This window comes from Chamaea fasciata, unplaced genomic scaffold (genome assembly GCF_029207755.1).
Source record: "Chamaea fasciata isolate MVZ Bird 193981 ecotype frontalis unplaced genomic scaffold, bChaFas1.0.hap1 SCAF_37, whole genome shotgun sequence".
Classification (NCBI taxonomy): Eukaryota; Metazoa; Chordata; class Aves; order Passeriformes; family Sylviidae; genus Chamaea; species Chamaea fasciata.
The window spans coordinates 470,844-487,127 of record NW_027094122.1 but is presented as its reverse complement, the minus strand read 5'-3'; the positions used below and the strand labels follow the sequence as shown (position 1 = coordinate 487,127).

The 16,284-nt window shown below is 51.3% G+C and overlaps 1 pseudogene; it reads left to right on the top strand.

Moving 5' to 3' along the window:
• The first annotated feature begins 479 nt into the window (after positions 1-479).
• The window catches only part of LOC136303558 (class I histocompatibility antigen, F10 alpha chain-like), a 40,684-nt pseudogene continuing 24,879 nt past the window's right edge, over positions 480-16,284 (top strand).

Below are 16,284 nucleotides of genomic sequence, written 5' to 3'. Positions count from 1 at the left end.
CATCCATCCATGGGGCAGCACTAGCGTTTTGATGACAATGCTGACAAAATCACTGCCCCTTCCTGCTTCTGCTGCTGACTCCAAATCATGAAAGATGTTCCAACTCTGCAAAAAACAGGCAGAGATGGTGAGAAAAAAACAGTTAGTCTGCTGAAAAGGTGACCAAAAGGATGCTTTCTCATGTCCCCTTTTCATCCTTTCCCCAGCCAAGACAAAGCAATGTCCTTTTCCCCCGTCACCGACGGTGACCCAGGCACAGGATGCAGCGTGGGGACAGAGTCCACCACTGCTCCCAGAGCCCACCCTGGCCACGGGCTTCCCGTGCCCTACCGTGCCGAGCCGAGTTGTGCTGATCTGTGCCGAGCCGTGCTGTGCTCGGCTGTGCCGTGCTGAGCCGAGCCTAACCGCAAAGTGCCGAGCCGTGCTGTGCTGCGGCCGTTGCCCTCCAGCCGTTGTGGCCACTGTTGGCGATCGACGCCATGCCGGAGCTGCCGCTGCCCGCCGGGCTCAGTGCCGGCACCTTCCCCGCCAAGCTGTGGTGCCTGGCAAACAGCCCCCGCGTCCGCTCCGTGCGCTGGGACAGCCAGGCCCGGGGGCTGCTCATCGACCGCTTCCTCTTGGAGCGGGAGCTGCTCGGCCCGGGCGGCTCCCAGGGGCCGGCCCCGCACACCTTCCGGGCCACGCAGTTATGCAACTTCCTGCGCCAGCTCAACCGCTACGGCTTCCGCAAGGTGCCGGGCTGGCTTGGCGATGCCGGCGCCTGGCTCCACTACACCAACCCCTGGTTTCGCCACGACCGCCCCGACCTCCTGCTCCGCATCAGGCGCTGGAGCACGGCCAACAGGCAGCAGCCGGTGGCGGGGCGGGAGGGGCACAGGCGCCCGCCCTGCGGCTCCCAGCAGCTCCCCAGGGAGCAGCTGCTGCCGGACGGGCGGGACGGGCGCGCTGGCTTCAAGCCGCTGCCCAGGGAGCGGCTGTCGCTGCCGCCCGGGCGCCCGCCCTGCGGCTTCCTTGTGCTGCACAGGGACCGGCAGCTGTCCTGTTGTCCGCGGCAGGACTTTGTCCCTGGGGAGACCTGCTGTCTGCGGTCGGACTTGGTCACTGGCTGCCGAATGCCCCGGGGTAGACCTGCTGTCCGCAGCAGGACTCGTTTCCTGGGTAGACCTGCTTTCCGCCGCCGGACTTGTTTCCTGGGTAGACCTGTTGTCCGCGGCAGGGCTCGTTTCTTGGGGTAGACCTCCTGTCCACGGCAGGCCTTTGTCCCTGGGTAGACTTTTTATCCGCCGCCAGACAGTCCCTGGGGAGACCAGCTGTCTGCGGTAGGACTTGGTCCCTGGCTGTCGAATGCCCCGGGGTAGACCTGTTTTCCGCGGCAGGACTTGGTCCCTGGGTAGACCTGTTATCCGTCGCCGGACTTGGTCCCTGGCTGCCGAATGCCCCGGGGTAGACCTGCTGTCCGCGGCAGGACTTTGGCCCTGGCTGCCCAGCCTCGGGGTAGACCTCTTGTCTACCGCTTCACTTGTTTCTTGGCTGCCCAAGTCCCGGGTAGACCTGTTTTCCGCGGCCGGACTTGGTCCATGGCTCTCCAACCCCTAGGTAGACCTGGTATCCGCCGCCGGACTTAGTCCCTTGCTGCACAACCCCTGCTTAGACCTGTTGCCTGCGGCAGGACTTGGTGTCGGGCTGCCCAACCCTTGGGTAGACCTGTTGTCCGCGGCCGGACTTTGTTCCTGGCTGGTGAATGCCGGGGTAGACCTGTTTCTGCTGCCAGACTAACTGGCTGCCCAAGGCCTGGGTAGACCTGTTCTCTTCGGCCAGACAGTCCCTTGCCGGCGAATGCATGGGTAGACCTGTTGTCCGCCGCCGGACTTGGTCCCTGGCTGCTGAATGCCGGGGTAGACCTGTTCCCCCGCGCCGCCCGCCAAACCTGGCTCCAAAATCCTGGCTAGACCGCTCGTCCCGTCCCTGGACCTCCAGGACCCTGGGTAGACCTGTTGTCCGCTGCCGTTCTGACCCAGGGCTTGGCTGGTGAATCCTGGGTACACCTGCTCTCCCGGGTCGGCCTTCGGACCTGGTTGGTGAAGCCCGGGAAGACCCATTCCCTTGCGCCAGCCCCGGCCCCAAAACCCCGCCTGCACGAGTCGTCCTCGTCCCGCCCCTGGACCGGACCGCCGCAACCCTGGCTACACCTGATCCCCCGCGCCGGGAGAGATGACAGTGAGATACAGCCATGGAAATTCCACGGCAATTCCGCCATTCCCAAGTGCCTCATTTCTCAAGCCCACATTCCCAGAGGAATTGCCCTTCCTCTCCCAAACCCACCTCTCTGCTCCACGGCTTCCTGACCATATCTGATGCCTTTTAGGGGCTCTTCCACACACGTGTGTTGCAACTAATGCTTCATCTGCTCCACCATCATCCCTTTGCATTCCCAGGACCTTGGGGTCATCCAGTTGGAACCATGGGACACTGCAAGGCTCCTGGATCCCAGCTGGAAGGAGATCAAATCCTACCCCTTGCAGCTGTACTGGGGGGATCCATGGATTCTTCATTGGAAAGGAGGTCACAGCTGGAAACCACCTGCACCGTGTGGAGACCTGGGAACAAGAAGAGAAGGGACCCATGGAGCTGTGTCCCAGCCCTGTTGGAAACCAGATAGAAATCTCCCAGGACCCCGTGCACACAGGCTAAGAGGCAGAAAAGAATGCAGGGCTTGCTTTGAAACTCTCAGAAAAACTGAGATCCATAAAGTCACACGGGCAAGAAGTGGGAATGGAAGTTTTAGTTTTAGGTGAGTAAAAAGCTGCCTTAAGTGCCTTAAGCACATCGGACACTGTATTAGTTGATAGAAAAGCCCTGAAATCCAGTTTAAACTTCAGTAGCATTACCTCGCGCAAAGTTCACTAAGTCCTAGACATATCATAAACATAACAGAGCATTGCTGACATTGCTAGACTGAATCGAAAGGCTGTAGGCGTAGGCCTTTGTGTAAGAAACGACCACCATTGTCCCACAACTGTGTTAGACCAGGACAGGTGCAAAAAGACAGGAAGAGCATCGTGTTTGTAGCAGATTGGATGATTCAGGAATAGAATGCATTGGATTGGGGGTGCTGCTGCTGCCGCTTCTGCTTGGCACATGGGGACTCTGTGCTAGAAGCCATTTTGCAGAATGGCACAGACTGTAACGCTCTGACCTTGGTGAGACTGGTGTAACCATGTCAAAAACTACTTCTACAACAAGCAGCAGCCTCTCTTGATCCTCGCTTGGCCCGCTCCAACTTGCCAGCTGTCCCCACCAGCAATGTGCCCGCTGCTCCTGCGCGCTGCCAGCCCTTCCCTGGTGGTGACAGCAGCAGCTGCTCCTGCCACCGGCCAGCTCCTGTGCCTGGAGTCCCTTCCCGTGCTGGCAGCACAAGCTCCTTCTTGCCTTGAGCCCAATGCCAGCCTGCAGCTTGGGCTGGCTTTGCCAGCTCTCTTTTCCCAAGCCTTTGACTCCCAGACTTCTGCCCCAGCCCAGGGACATTTGTTATTTCCATCACCTGCTAGTTTGACACCATGAACCATTCTGGTTTTACCTAAGAGGTGAATCGTGAGGATTTGGGGGCTTTTTTTTGTCCACAATGTCCTGTTAAGAGCAAGAACACACTGTTCTTACACCTGGAATTGTGGCTGTTCCTACACCAATGATTCCGCACTGCATGACTAAAGAAAATCTCTCCTTTTCCTTACTAAGCTGAAGCTAGAGCTTAGTGCAAATAGGTGTTAAAAGAGAATGAATGCCATAATCCCCCTTTTCTATTTTGGTCGGTTGTGGATACCTCCTCGAAGGATCCAGAACAACTCCAAAACGTTTTGCATACAGTGAAGAAAAAGCAAGCCAAAATTCCCTCTGGATGACAAGGTTAGAAAACCTGTTTGAATCACTGTCACTGTTTCTCACCACATCTGCTTAAACTGACAAGAAATTCAGCTGATTTTCTCTGAGAAAAACACAGTTCAGTTTTTGTTAAAATTTTAAAAGTTTAATAATAAACAATAAGAAGAGACATAAGAAAAGCAAAACTACAGATGTCTGGGTGCCTGGTGTTTCCACCCAAAGCACAGCTTGCTAACAAAGGATCTTTCCTTTAAATACCATAGGTTATTGCGTATTCATAAATTTCGTATGTGATTTACACATTCCTTTTGACTTTAGGTGTTCCTGCTTAATTGCAACTTTTCTCTCCCACCATTCTTTCTTGCACATAAATTTTTCATGCCTCCACAAAGTCGTAAATCTCTTGATAACGAAGGCAATAAATTCTTCCCATTGGAGTCGTCGGTGTCCTTGCTATTGTGTCTATCCACATGAGATTATGTGAGGAATTTCTTCATTGCTTCTCCAATTTTTTTGTAATTTTTTTAACTAGTTACAAAAAGCATCTGCTATAGCCTAAAAACTGTATTTATCCCACTACTACAAGAGGGTATATAACTGTAGCATAACTTTCTACCATAACACATCTAAGATTCATTTTCATATTTGTAAAAAGACAAACACTTAATATGTATTTATAACAATGCTGAGGCAGTTTTGCAATGAAGCAGCAGTGTGTCATGGTGCTAAATAGGAATTTGGCATTACCTCTAATGTTCACTGCTGCAAAGTATAGTAGTACACAGCAAGGCAGACTGGGTTAACACAATTATTCCTCCCCTCCCCTTCCTCCTGTCCATCCCATTGTCTCCTCTGCAGAAGATGCAGGCTATGAAAACAAGGCAAGGTTGTGACCCATTTTTCTTCTGCTCCTGGGCTCCAGGATGACCTTCAGAGGGACACTTGGAGCGCTTCCTGAAGAGCTGCCCGTGGCATGGCGGGTGGATTTGTCCTCCCTGGGTGGCTCTGGTTGGACTTGAAGGCTCCGTGGAGTCCCGGAGTTTTCTCAGCCGCCCTTGCAGTGAGTTCTCAGCCAAGGTGTGGCTCTGCTGCCATCCCAAACCTGTGCTTTCCTTGCGCAGCCTGAGTGCAAGTGAGGCATGTGCTGGGCATGGATGGAGATTTCCATGGCCAAAATCCTCCAGTATTTACAACTGCTCATTGCTCTGGACAGCACAAATCACAAAACACCTATTGCAGTTGACAATTGTATTTTCTTGCAGATTCCTACAGCTGCACTGCTGATCGACAAATACACCAGAATTGATTTCACATGAAAAATGTCATTTATTACAAATTGCTTCACCGGCGCTGACACTATACAACTATGTATTTAATTTAACTATATATCTCAATTTAAATTAAAAAAAGGATTTTTTAAATTTTTACAACAATGCTATGTAAAAATATACAAATATCTACTTCAGTTAAGAAAACCTTAATTTATTGCCAACATCTACAACAACTCACTAGACACACAGATTAATTAGGTGTTTAGCAACTTAATTTATTACATATTACTGCAAGCCTAAAGCCCATCTAGGAATACAAAAATATCAGTATTTCTATCTAAACAGTCGTCTACAAAGATCTCAATCGATACAATGACACAACTATACATCTCCAAACATGTTTAAATAGAAAGATACACCCAGATACACCCACCTCAAAATACAGAAGTCAATACACAGATGTAAATAGAAAACTAGATCTATTTACTTCTAGGAATACCAATATACCTAATTAAAGAGCCATATAACTCCAACGGCATAAATAGAAATACCTACACAACTGTATTCATGGGAAATAGAATGAAAACACAGATAGAACAGCATACTTACATATACATATACTTACATCCATATATACATATGTTATTACAAAGATGTATGCATATATACAGACACATATATATGTAGCATACATTTATAAATATACCAAGATACATACAGAAATATTCCTATACAAATAGTAACTTGCATATATAAATATCCATGAAATTATTCCTCTCTATGCTACAGTCCATATATCTTTAAACAGAAATCTAAGCAGAGGGATTCCCGCCGCCCCATCTTCAAAGCCTTTCACTCTGTTCTTGCTTCCTCCCCTGCAGAGCAGCGCCCCTGGACAAGGACAGCAGATGGCACTGGCTCAGGGGACAGTGCCTGGGGCCACCGGCAGCTCCCAGCGCTCCAGGGACAGCCGGGGCTGGAACTGCTGCTCCGCCCGGCCTGGCCGCCAGCTCAGACCCAGCACAGCAACAGGGGACACAGGGGGCACAGGGGGAGAAACAAGAGCTGAAACAGGCAGCTGAGGGGGGAAAGGTAAAAATGCAGCCTAGGCCAACACAAACATCACTCTATCCGTCTCTATCAATTCACAGACCGTCACAGGGCTTTGCTTTGTGATGTCAGGGCACGGTTGCCACGTGGTCATGGTGACATCGCAAGGTTGCCTTGGTGCCCGGAAGGCCTCAGGGGTGTCAGAGCAGCTCTTGAGCTTGCTCAGTGCAGGAGCGTCCTGCAGCTTGAGGCGTCTGTCAGTGGGCACGTGCACACTAACAGGAGACTTGCTTTTTGATAGTGTTGGAGAACAGTTGGCAAACTTGCACAGCAGTTGCCACAATGATTGGGCAACTCGCCGCTGCAGTTTTCACTGTTTATAGAGTTACTTATTCCTGCTATTTCTTGACTCACCTGGCACGTAAGTAGAGGTTTTCCCTGGGTGTCACCTAACCTGGTTTTTGTGTCTTCCTGCTCTTTCTTAGTGACTGAGTTGATTTGGAAACAGAAAGGCCATTGGGATGCCGCTTGGGTAAAGCTCCTGTCAACATGTTCAGCTCAAAATGGGGTGTCTGTAGCCACGGCCGTGCGGGCAGCATTTGCAAGGGAACCTGCAGGGGTTGCGTTCCCTCCGTGGGAGAGTCTGTGGCAGCAGAGTTTGCCAATTCCTCCATTGCTGGGTCGAGCAGGACAACTTTGAAAATGTAGACTGGGAGGCCTTCTTGGAAGGTCTTCTAAAAATGGTTGTCTCCAGTTTTCTCAAAGCATCTGCTTCATTTTCCCTTGCCTACTGCAGGTCACCTGAGCCGGGTATTCAGAGGTGATGATCCTGAGGTGAGTAAGGAAAGAACATTTGATGTTCTTGGTGTTTAAAATTGTGCAGCAAGCTGTGAGCTTGGCCTGTGGCAGTAGAGTGTAGAGGGCCAGCTGAGTAGGCTGCAAGAAAATCCATTTCCATGTCTGCTGCAGCAAGAGCAAAGGCATCACTGCCTATTTCCTAATTTTCCATTCCAGAGCTTTAAAAGAACTAAAAGATCAGTTTTGCAGAGAGAATGTGCTTCCTGATAGTAGTCAGGGGGGAATATCTAATTTGGAGCAGTGTCCAGTTGAATCAGCCCATTAGAATTAAGTCTGAGGGACTTAGAATCCCATTGCTCTCCAGGTTGATGATTTGTGCTTAGTAGAGCTGGTTCTAGAGCTGAAGAGAAAGAAGGTTCTAAATGATAGGTCATGGCCTGTGTCTCACGCTCCTGTCTGTCCACAGATCCCAGAACCAAGAGCAGACTCTCCTCTGGCTTCCTCTGCTCCTGGACAAGAAGCCGAAGAGGAGCCAAATGACCACAAGGCTCCAGCTGTGGTCACACCACAGCCGGAACTTTCCCAGACAGTAAGTGCCACTTCTGGAGGGTGCTGTCTTTAGTGCGAGGCAGAGCTGCAAGTTTCTGAGCAGCCAGCTCTTGCTGTTGGTGGCTGAGGATGCTGAGTGCTGCAGTCCTGCCAGACCTAGCCATTCCCCTCAGCCAGTGACAGCTGGAAAATGGGCTTTGAGCTGCCGGGTTTAGGCCCCAGCTTGCTGGGATTCTGATAGGGGCCAGCCTGGAGCAGGAAGGCTCCCTGTCTGCAGAGGAGGGAGCATGTCAAAGGCACTGTGCTCAGCCTTGGTGGATACGTAGGGGACGCTGTGGTCTGGGGACACCTGTCCCTCTCCACAGACGTGCCAAGTACCCACAGGCACCAAAAGTCTTGATCTGAGAACACAAGCTCTTTGGGGTGGTTTGTCCCCGGGAGCTTCTTGGCTGTGCTTACCCGGGAGCATTTCAGAGACACACTGGGGATGTGGAGTTGCTGTTTGAAGACAGGGATTTTGGTGCCTTTGTTGCCAGGTTGTTCTTTTGCCTCTTCAGGCAGAGCAGTCAGTAGCAGAGCTGGCAGGCACTCGGAGTCCACCTGTCTTTTGGCTTTTAAAGAGCTGCTAAGAGATGATGTGTTGTCCATGAATCTTTGGGGGGCCACTCTTCTCTTGTGTGGCAAAAGACACGTTCCCTGTCAGCTTCCAAAGAGGCTGTTGGAGCTTCAGCCCCAGATGGAGGCTGATTGTACTGCTAGTGTCACAGTGGGACAGAGTGAAGGGCAGGGAGAGGGGAATTCAATGGAGCTCTTGGGACTGAGGAGGCCAGGAGTCCTCCAGGCACTGAAAGCACAGAGCCTTGTCATCTGCAGAGATCAGCACTGGGACAGGAGGGTTACAATGGAAGCAGAGGTGGGCAGGGAAGCAGAAAGAAGTGGCTGAATGAATATGATTTGTACGCTGAAAAAGGAAAAAGCTGAGCCTGATGGCATCTCCCAGTCACTTGCTCTGCATTTGTTTGTACAGAACGTGGAGGCAGAGGCGCAAGCAGAGCCGCCCAAACCTCCGAGTGACACGATGGCAGCAAGGAGGAAGAGCAGGGAAGACATCAGAAGAACTGAGGATCAATGGAAACTCCATCAGGAGAGGGGCAATCAACAAAACCATGTAAGCGGAGGAGTAGTAGCCACTCCCCTGATGGAAGGTTCTGTCTCCTGTTCTTTACGGAACTTTGGAGACAAGTTGGAGGCAGAGCTGCAGAAAACTCGGGCTAGGATCAAGGCATGGGAGAAGAGGCTGGAGGAAGAAATGGAGATTCTAGCAGAAGACCGAGCGAAAATTGGTCTCCTCCTTGAGAAGCGAGAGGCTCTACAGAAACAAGTGAGTGAATGAGCAATAGCCACTGCAGTCACCAACCTGGTGCTTTCTGCCCTTCGTGCCTTTCCCCTGCAGAGCAGCAGGGGGGTGGGGTGATGCCTCTGAGTGCCGTCCTGCTCCAGTGCGTGCCACAGGCACTCTGAAGGACACTCCCTGCTCTGCTGAATCTCAGCTGCTGCCCTGCACAGTGGCACTAGTGCTTTGGCCTTTTGGCCAGCAGTCATCTGAATGCATTCCTGCTGGCCTCTTCCTGCTCTCCTTGTTTCTTGAGGTGTTCTTGCAGGTGAACACGGTGACCCAGATGGATCTGGAAAGAAGCCGTCTGTATCCCTTGTGAATCTGGTCCTTTCCCTTTCCTCACAGTCGATGACTCTTGGCTGACAGGGACAAGCTGGACTCTCTGACTGCTTTGTTCTCTTTGACTTGAGGTGGAAGTGTTGACATCTCGCCTGGCAGCCTGCAAAGATTTCCATCAAGTGACTGGCAGCAAGGAGCCCCAAGATTCCTGTGAGGCACAGAAACTGTCCCAAGCAGCAGCGCTGCCGGTTGGGCACGTTCAGAAGATGCCGGAAGAAAAGAGGACTCCATGGGAGAAGGTAGAACATTTGAACAAAGAGCTGCAAGTGTGTCTGCAGCCCTTAGAAGGGGAAAAGCGTCCTTGGGAGAAAGCGGAATGGTCATTTTGGCAGTCACCCTTCAGAAAATCCATGCAAATGCATTTTGGAGAAAATGGACAATGAATCTGGCCTTGCACTCCAGTCAAACCAGCCTTTGGCTTTGAGCCATCCAGTTTGAGGAGTGGACATCAGAACAAACCCATGGCAGAGCCCTGCATGTGGCTGACAGCATCTTGCTAAGGGCTTGCACTTGAAATGGGATCTGGGGCTAATCTCTGCCAGCCAGTTTTCTTTCTGACACCAATTCCTTTGTTGTCTCAGATCTCCACAGGCTCTTCTGTTGAACCTGCAGCAGCAGCAGTGTCACCTGAAGGCACTAGTGCTGGCCAAGCTGTGCAGTGGAAGCCGGGCAGTTCGTTCATCTCCAGCACTGACAGGGCTTCTGCTCAGCAACAGGAGATGGAGGATGATGAGGATGAGTCCCTGGAGCTCCTGAGTATGTCTTGTGTCTTTCTTCTCTGAGGGACAGTGTATTGTGTGCACGTGCCAGCACAGCTGGACCCAATGATCCTCCTCACTTTGGGGTCCCAGGAGCATTTAGGGCTCCCCACAGGAGAGGCTGTGCTCCAAGGCAGCAAGAGAGTGCTCTGGGTGTTCCCGCTGCCTCTGAGGGCAGCTTGGACGTGCCTGGGGTTTGCCTGAGCTTCCCCAGCTGCTAAAGGCAGAAGCAGGGGTTGTCCTTGCATCAGCAGAAGGCTGTGAGCTAGCAAATGATCTGGGCAAGTCCTGTGTGCTAGTGGCCAAACTGGATAGAATAGTCAGCTTCCTAAATTCTCCTTAGACTCCTGACTTCTCATCTGCCATCAGAGCAAAAAAAACCTTCACGGAAATTGATTGGTTTTGGCATTTTGTCTTTTGGTTGTGGTTTTAGTTTGGGGTTTTTTTATGGATTTTTTTGGGTAGAGGTTTTTTCTCCATCTTGAAGGAGCTCTTCTGCCCCATGAGTCTCAGTGGCGTCATTTTGATGACTGTTCTTATTTACCACTACTACATCTGCAGGGTTTTTAATGAGAATATTATATATTTGTCAGTGAGGACTCTTTGGAAAGAACATCAGGTGACAGCAGAAACAGAGAGCAAGAGCTGGTTTTTTTGTGCCCCCAATGAAAAAAACAGATCCTTTTATTACAATCTGTATTTAATATCCTAGTTTTGTTCCTAGAAAGATAAGTCCAAGAGACACAGGCCTGGGGCATGATCAGATAAAAGTGCACTGTAGGCATTTCTCAGGAGTGAGCCTCCAGCCCCTTTGCTGTATATTCCTCAGATCCATGACACTTTTTCCTACCTGATTCCCAGTCATTCCCATGACTGTTAGAATGCTACCCACTGGCCCAAGCCCTGCTCAGATCAGTCTCTAGGAAAACAAATCAAGCCCTTTGTGATTCTACAGCACAAGTCATTGAAGCTGCTTCTTGCCCAGAGCAGCTGCCGGTCCTGTGCCCTCAGATAAGAGCTGGTGGGGCTGAGAAGAGAGCCCAGCTGACTCTCTGTCTCCCGTCACCTGTTGGCACAAAAGGGCACTGACGTGCACCTGGGTGTGTCTGCTCTCCAAGCCAATCCTGCCGTGTCCTCAGTGGGGGCAGCAGCTTGGAAGGGGCTGGGTGTGGCCGTGCCTTCTTGCCATTGCTTGTCAGTGCTGGTGCCTGGGCTTTGGCAGCTTTGTGGCGGTGGCTGCCCTGGCCCTGAGGGCTGGTGTGAGCGCCGAGGCTGGAGCCTTCCTTAGCTGGGAGAGTGCCGCTGCCGGCCGGCCGCTGCAGCGCGGAGCTGCCCCGAGGCAGCAGCCCCTGCTCTGGGCCGGCTCCTGCACGGCCTGGGCTGGGCTCACAGAGGGTCAGCATCTCCTCTGGGCAGCTGTCCGTGTCCCGCCGGCACCTGAGGAGCACTGCTGTCCTTGCTGCCCTTGCCCGCTGCGGGAAGGTGGGCACGTGTGCGGGGCTGAGAGGGCGAGTGCAATGGCAGGGACTGATCCCTGCTGTCAGGGGGAGGAGAAGCAGTGTGGTTCTTCACGTGGGCCACGGGCAAGGGCGTCTTCCAGCTCAGCCTGCTCATCAAGGGTGAGGGTCCTGCTGCTGAAGGCCCCTTGGGATTGGTTAGAGCATGAGCTGCTTGGGTTTACAAAGGGAAAGGCATTCTTTTGGTAAAGTGCTGCAAGGTGGGGAAGATGCCCTCCTCTCCTGGGAATGCATCTCCCTGTGCTTTGTTTGCTGTCAAGAGATCTCTTCAAAGGACTGTAGAAATCAGTGCTGGCCTGCTTGTACTGCAGAGCTGCCTGTCTTGTTGCAATTCTTGCAGTTATTGTTGTTACGCAGCTGGCCACAAAGGACTCAGAAGGCCAGACTGTACAGCCCCAGCAGGGCTGCCTTTTGTATCTCTTGGATAGTGGGATCTCTGCTTTCAAGTGAGCATCTTGCATTTTGTTTCCCTCAGGGCAAATGGCGAGCATGGAAAATCCCCGAAGGAAATACATTGAAGAGGAAATTGTTGGCAGAGGGTGAGTCCAACCACAGTTACTTGTACACAATCATGGGGCAACGATCTGCTGCTGGAATATCTGTCAAGGGTGAAGTCAGGCAAGCTGCAAACATATTCACACACTGGGGTTAGTCTGCCCCATCTCTCAGTACCAGCCAGAATTTGGAAGTGTGGTCAGAAGGAATTGTCAGACACTTGGATTTCATTGCCAGAAACAGCAACCACCCCTTTTTTGTAGCAGGCAGATAACTGTTTGAAGGAACATTTCTTCCCAAGAGTTTGCTGAAGGAAATAGTGTGATCAGGATAAAAACTGCCCAGTTTAGAAACTGAAATCCAAGACGAAAGAATCACCTGGCCTTTTGAGCTGAGGCACTAAAGCCCAGTGCTTCAGAAACAGGCCCAGTGCCCATGCACTGGAGAGGAAAATGCATCATCTGCCTTCTGGCAGAGCCCTCCTGCATGCTGCAGGTTGGAGGCATTTCCAGCAGACATCTCCTGTCTGGGCTGGCTTTCACTCCAAGGTCTAAATGGCTTCTCCTTTCTTTGCTGCTGTTTTGTTTCTAGGGCTTTTGGAGAGGTTTGCAGAGCCATCGACACTGCCACAGGAGGACAGGTAAATGTCAAGAGCCCCTGCAGATTCTGCTGCTCTCCAGGGCTTTCCTCTCTCGTGTCAGCTGTGGCTGCAGCTGTGGCTAGAGCTGTGCTGCAAAGGCACAAGAAGCACAGACTGGTGCCAGCCTGCCAGCTGCATTTGGGACAGTCTTTGTCCTGCTCAGCTGCCAGAAGGAAGGCAAGGGGGGCAGCGGTTCCTTTCAGAGAAGGACGCTCTCCCTGGCTCTCAATTGCTCCAACAAAGGGGCATCTCACTGCTCTCTGGGGCTACGGCTTCAGAGTCCTGAATTCCTATTTTTGGCTGCCAGCAAATACATCTGAATGTTCCTGGCAGTTCCTTAGCCACCTGCAGTGCTGCACTTGGGAACTGCATGTAGGGGAGAGATCTGCAAGGCATCCCTAAAAGCCCCAAGCCCTGCCTAGGTCCCAAGATGTATCCACAGAGTACCAAGGCACGCATTTCTTCCTCTGAAGTACGGACAGAGAAACAGAGTGTGTGCTCAGAGCTTTGGGGGGTGAGAGTTGAGACACCATTTTTAACAAGTGGACAAGGCAAATTGTGGTCAGTGGCCACGTGTCCTGGAACTGGCCCCCAAAGGAGCAGAGAAATGAGCTGTAGGAATGTCAGTTCCTAATTACTCCTTTGTCTAATCACAAGGCACTTTGGCAGAGCTCACCTGTGTCATTGCAAAATCACTCGCTCCATGTGTGTTGTGGTCTCATTCCACCAGCTTCTAAAGTTACTGATTTTCTGTGTCATTCTAGGTGGCCATCAAGAAAATCAATCTTCAAGGACTGAACAGGAATCAACAAGCGCTTAATGAAATCATGGTCATGAAGAAGAATAAGAGTCCCCACGTTGTGGATTATTTAGACAGGTGAGTGGTCATGGTCTCTTCCCATGAAGGTTTGTTTCCATAGTAAAAGCATGCGAGGTTAAAACCCCACTTTGGACACTGGCAGAAAATAGAGCTGTTAATAATCAGTTAATTATTATTTCTCTACTCATCTCCAATGGATGGGAAGAGAGTGTATTTTGCCTGCATGTGTCTTCCCTGGCTTTCAAACACTGAGTTGGAACACTGGCCAAAAACCTGAATCAACCCTCCCATACTAAGTCAATACCTTGTAAGCTCACTGCCTCCATGTTGTCTCAGGATTGATTTTTTCAAGTTTCTTCAATGCTGATGAAGCATGCTAGAGAGGATTTCCCTTGGATTGTTGCCCCTCTTTTCCAGGGCTGGCCATGCCAGGAACACTAGGTGCTCCTTTCCAGAAATACCATGCGGGACAGGTTTTTCATCTTGGCTGATACTAAACTGTACTTTTGGCTTGCTGGCCATCTAAAATATCTCCTTTCTCACAGATGTGCTGTTCTCCTTGAGACTGCACAGACTGCAAACAATGCACAGCCTGGAGGGCATGTCTATTCCTTGAATTCTGTCCTTGTCACAAAGGGACCCGGAAACAAGAATCAAGCAAAGAAACCAATGTATGCATGTTCATCTGCATGGCCTTGTTCCCTTCTTTCAGCTACCTTGTGCTCAACGAACTCTGGCTGGTGATGGAGTACATGGATGGAGGCTCTCTGGATGATGTCATCGCTGAGGTTCGCATATGTGAACACCACGTTGCAACCATCAGTCGAGAGGTGAGGGATCCCATCTGTGCGTCCCAGGGCTTGGGCAGGATTGTCTGGGAAAGGGGCTCAGGACAGGAGCGATTCCGGGAGCCAGGCTTTGTTTCTGTGTAGCTGATATGCTCTGGGCAAGCAAGAGCATCTCAAGCGAACTGCCTGCCAGTGCCCCTGCACTCACTGGACTCTGTTCTTGTCCTCTTCTCTCCTGCTGTTGCACTTTCACGCTGGGTCTTGTATTTGCTCTTCTCCATCTTGCCTCTCTACACTTTGGCCTGTCTGCACTGCATTCCTTGCCTGTAAAAGCAAAGGTGGGGGTGGCACTGTTTGAAAGGAGCAGCAAAGAAGAAAGACTCATTTCTCTGAGTCCTCAGCTGGAAAGGTTAGCAGTGCAGCCAGAATGCTCTGTACTTCTGAGCACATCCAGTGCAGCAGCAGTCATCCTGGCTGGTTTGCAGGGCAGAGTCTACACCAGCAGTTGCTGTTGCTCTTTGGCAAGCTGACATGCCTTTCTTTAGAAAGGTGCTGCCCTGCCTGTGTTGGAGCAGCGAGCTCTTGCCCTCAATGGCACTGTCTTCTGCCATTACTCCTCATTCCCCTGCAGAGGGAATCTTGGAGAGCTCTTTCCTTTCTTGTGTGATAAAATCACATCACTGATTTTTGCCCTCCCGTTTCTGGTTTCTCTCTCAGTGCCTGCAAGGACTGCATTTTCTCCATTCCAACCACGTGATACACCGAGATGTGAAGAGCCTCAACATCCTCCTCAAAACGGATGGCTCTGTCAAGCTGGGTCAGTATATTCTTGGGCAGGTGCAGCATTCCAGGGATATGTGGGCTGTGGGGCTGCTTTTGAGTGAGTGCCAGCCCCCCCAAAACGGTGCTGGTGGCAGTGCAGGGAGCCTGTTGTGAGCTGACCACGCGGTGGCAACGTGCACAGACCTATGGCAAGGATCGAGCCGTGCACAGTGGCATTGCTCTGTGTGTGTCCCTTCCAGAGGGAGGGGGCTAGAAGTCTAAAGCTTCAGGGGAACAAAAGACACTGCTGGAGGCCGTGTAAAAAATGTGGGGATTTTTGAAGCAGCCAATGCCATATTTCCTTGGCTAAAGTCCTGAGGAAACAGAGCAGGGAGAGTTGTCCAGGAGATTCAGCAGCACATTCTCCAACTTCAACTGGGCAATTCCTTTCCTTGCTTTCCTAATTGCACAGGATTCAAATAAAAACCTTCTTTTGCTCTCTCCCCAGCTGATTTTGGCCTCTCTGCTCAACTCACCCCTGAGCAGAGTAGACGGAGCTCGGCGACCGGGACTGCTTGGTGGATGGCGCCTGAAATTGCAAAAGCTGAGTCCTATGGCCCCAAAGCAGACATCTGGTCTTTTGGAATTGTGGGCATTGAAATGGTGGAAGGAGAACCTCCTTACGGGAATAAAGGTCCTCTCATGGTAAGGTGTAAATACTCTCTGATCCCGCTGTCTTTCTCCCCCATCCCACGTTCCGTGTGCCATTGGACAAAATCCCATTGCCATCTGCTGGAACTACTTCCACCACGGTCCCTTTCTGAAAATGTCCCTGCAGCACATCAGCATCTGCTGGGGTTTTGGTTGCATCCGTGGGGGAACTCAAGCCTTAGCCCAGGCAAAAAATCTCCCTTCTCAGGCAACATTTGGCTTTGGCTTAGAAGTCCTTCCAGCTCTTTTGGCCGTGTAGATGGCCCTACTAACAGGAAACAAGCATCTCAGAGCTGCTGTTATCTTTCCTGAAATGAAGGAAAGAAACCCAAACCCAACCAAGTTTCTAAAACAGTGCTTTGGAGAGAAGTGTACCCCCATTCTTCTCACAGGGAAACTTGCCTGAAACGTGGACATGTGGGGGTAAAGGCCACAGAGTCTCTTGTGCTTCTTGTGCAGCGGTGCTGAAACACTTAGTGACCGTCTTTCTTTCCTCACCCAAACCACCCTC